This window comes from Haliotis rubra, unplaced genomic scaffold, assembly GCF_003918875.1.
Source record: "Haliotis rubra isolate DU_JTF1 unplaced genomic scaffold, ASM391887v1 Scf874, whole genome shotgun sequence".
In the NCBI taxonomy this organism is placed as follows: Eukaryota; Metazoa; Mollusca; class Gastropoda; order Lepetellida; family Haliotidae; genus Haliotis; species Haliotis rubra.
This window is the reverse complement of record NW_025767606.1, coordinates 61,818-66,089: the sequence shown is the minus strand read 5'-3', so window position 1 is coordinate 66,089 and position 4,272 is coordinate 61,818.

Here is a 4,272-nt window from a genome sequence, read left to right as displayed (position 1 = left end):
GTTGATGTTATTTCACTACAAAGTGGTTGAAATCGGTCATTTCTTCAGCTGGTAACGTCTCAATTCACGCATTCATGAATGCTATAATCTTACGTTTGTAAGGTATAGACGTTATTGATGTGAACTTTTTAAGGTCATCAAGGAGTTCGAATATACCAGGAAACCTTACGTTCCTTACAATTAAGTTGACACACGTAAATTGTCTCCGTTATATGTATCACTCCTGAATGCACATTCTGTTACCTATAATTTAGACATGCTCAGATCTTTAACACAATTCTGGCACGAGTTTTGTCCTATGCTTTGCACAAAACATTAAAACAATATTTATTCGTACTTGTTTACACTTTATTTATACAAGTAATATTTTAAACAATCGCAAATGTAATTAGCTGTGACATACTGTCTCTTGTGTTTGCTAATGTTCATATCCAATTCCATAACGTTAATAGTGATTCAGAAGACTCAACAAAGAGGCATGGTATTGTGTTTTCAGTAACCTTCGCTGCACGTGGATCATTACTGCAGAAAATGAATCCGAGACAGTTGGACTGAGAATTCTACGGTCAGAAATTGAGATAGCAGCCTCTGCCTCAAATATGTGCCGTTATGATGTCCTTCGTGTTTATAACGGAAACACGACTGAAGGTACCTACTGCCTTTTGGTACTGACGGTAGGAAAGACGACCGCCCAAGTCGGTGTCATTGAGGGAGTTCATCATTTACTGGCACCACGCATGATATCACCTGATCAATCACGTACACGCCTAATAAAGCGAACTTTAAGCAAAACTAGGATTGTTATATCTTACACTCGCATCCTAGTACATGGACGTGCCATGTACAACAGCATGCGAAACCGTTTCACCTTAGTAATGCCATTGGGATTTAGTGTCAGGCAGGGCTCTAGCATGGGCCTTTTGAAAAAATCTGCTCACAGATGCCAGATTGAGACCTGTTTGCTTTCGTAATATCTTCAGCTGAATTATGTCTCCCAGGTGCGATTATCTTTAGCTGGGAAAACCATTTGTGGGATGTTAAGCATTATTCACTCATTCATAAACTCACGACGTTGTGTATGGCTGCTGAATGTAGGATATTTTCAGTTCCAATATAATAACTCCATTAGCACAAACCTTAATATTTACCCTAAGACGCAATTTTCTCTGTTACGGAACCAAATCAATTCAAGACCTGTTCGAAAAGTCCGAAAATGTTTCAAATGATTTTTGTGTACACTGACGACAAAGTTACTGACACTGTCGGGTACTGGGCAGTACTACATGCATGCCCTCCTTCTCTACAGGTTTCAAATGTGTGTGGAATATGAAAACATTGGTGCAGTTAAGGTTGCTGATAGCAAATGTATTTCTATTAATACATGTTTGAATATTGGTATAATATTTATATAATAATGATAATGATACATAATATAATGAGGTTGACTGATTCAGAAATGATTTTTTTATTCCAGCTGATCACTATCTAGGGCAATCCTGTTCGAACCAGATCCCCAGATACCAGAGTTCGAAGAATTCGCTGGTAGTACAGTTTATCACCGACACTAGCACAACTAAGCAAGGCTTCAGGTTACAATATACTGCACGAAAAGGTATTTCTTTTAAGGCTTGCAGTTAGATTACCAATGTGTTGGTAATATTCAATTCAATGCAAGGTTTAGTACGCGATCCCATTTATCCAGATTTAACTGTGTGGTATTGGCAGAATCACACACGACAGTCTCGGCACTGAGTACTTACATCAAACCACAGATAACTCTACACATTCGTCTGTACGTCTTCGACGTAAGTCTGTACATGTATTACATTATCAGAATACTTTGTTTCTATGAGTTTCAAAGGTTTATGCATCATGACAGATCTGAACATGAGGACAAGTCATAGTTAAGATAATAGCGACACAAATCTAAGAAACGATGTAAATATCAACTTCACAATTGTATACACGTGGTAAGACAACTTTTTAAGTATCTATACATATGATCCGAACTTCTCCTATTGATAGTATTTATGTTGAAGCTGACGAGCCTTCTCTCAAGCAACGCCGTATCAAACTGTCTTTGCAGTATATTACTAAACTATCTTCTAATCAGTCCAACCCTGCATATAACTGTGTCTTCCATCCTCTCTATGAGGATCTGTACAACAAAAAGTCTTCTCTTGTTCCGCCTCTTGGGCACAGAATTAAACCATTCATTGCTGCTGCCGGCATTGAGCTGGAAAATATAGCCCCTTCCCGTTTGCTTTCTTCTCCTCCTTGGCAAATGGTGAGGCCAGATGTTGACTTAACATTAAGCACATTTAAAAAATCCGAAACTAATGATTTACAGTATAAACAAGAATTTAGTCAATTAAGAAATAAATATAATACATATAAATCCTTATTTACGGATGGATCCAAAGATGGTGGCGCGGTGGCTTGTGCTACTGTCATTGGGTCCAAAACAATATCTTCTCGGCTACCAACTAACAGTTCTATTTTCACAGCAGAAGCTAACGCCATATTAACAGCTCTTAAATATATAAATAAACACCGTAAATATAAACAATACATCATCTTTTCTGACTCTCTTTCTTGCCTTCAGGCTATTAAAAATCTTTCTTGCAATCATCCACTTTTATTAGAAATTCTTGAATTGTTTAATGAGCTTGCTACTGGCCAATGCGACATCGTCTTTTGTTGGGTACCCGGCCACGTTGGCATTTCTGGGAACACAATGGCTGATATTGCTGCTAAGGCAGCACTCAACAAATCTGTGACACCACTTCTTATTCCATACTCTGATTACAAAGCTAGCATTAGAACTTACATCCGTGATCTGCTGCAAAAGAAGTGGGACACCCAAGCAGGTATTAATAAATTACATGCAATAAAACCCTATATCGGATACACTTACTTGGGTTGTCAGTCCAGATTTGAAGAGGTCATCATACGACGATGTCGTATTGGCCACACAAGATATACTCATGAGTACCTATTGAAAGGTGAGGATCCTCCGTTTTGTATCCCTTGTGATGAACAAATCACAGTCAAGCATGTCTTGCTTGACTGTGTTGAGTATTCCATCACAAGGGATATCTATTTCAAATCACGAACGATGAAGGATCTTTTAATAATATCAGTTCTCATTTAGTTATTGCGTTTTTAAAAGAATTAGATTTGTTGAATGAATTGTAAATAGATAAGTATTTTATAATTGGTAGTTTAATTGAGCAGCTGAGATTGTTAGTGGCTGTATCCTCACAGGGGTTGAAGCACTGTAAAATTATTGTCCTCCTGTGGGGGGTACGTAAGTCCCCAAACATTCAGACTAAATTTAAATATACCATTAGTTTTAATCGTAGAATATGTGTTATTTTAACTTATGGCTAATTTGTCAAAACTTGCTGACGGCTGAAGGGATGGTGTAAATCCAGCTAGGGTCCATGCAGGAAGCAAATGTACTGTAAGTCCCCATGGTCCCTAGTATGGTGATCTACCTTCAGTTGTTTGCGATCTATAGCCCATTTTTATATTGTGTTGTCCCCTATAGTTAAAATGTTTTAGATTCAATTACTAGTTTTACATATATATCTGTGATAATCTAGTTATTTTACTGTCCTTCGTTGGCAGAATTTTATAACTTCACTTAAATTGTTGATATATTTATAACTTGCTTTAGTCACGATATGGCTGAAATATTGCTGATGTGACTAAAAATCTTAACTCACTCACTCACTCTATACATATGATGTCAATAATATTCTGAACTTCCTGACACTATATGTAGAACTAATCGATGATGTGTGAGACGACAAGGCGCCAGAACCTGATAGCGTCACACCTAAGATAATTAAATGTTGTAATGATGGACTTTCACCATTTGCCATTGTTTTTGTAAATATAATTTCTGTATAGCTGATCCTTTCCTGTGGAATGGGTAAAAGGTTTACTAAAACTATATACAACGAAGAGGGGAAGCAATCAGAGATTAATAACTACAGGGATGTTACCATAGGTGATGTTACGCAGAAAATATTTGATACAAATGATATGGAATATATTATATTGAATACCGGATTAACTACGTTTTACTGTATATGAGATGCAGTTTCAGATTCGCAGGTAGGATTTAGTTACACCTCTGTCTTTTGCTGGTTATATCTTTCACGTTTGTCTTGTTTCACAAACAGTGCATTTGTGTAATGGGCTGTGGTGACAACATAATTAAAAATGTGGAATTAATTAAAATAATTTGACATTTTCAGTTGG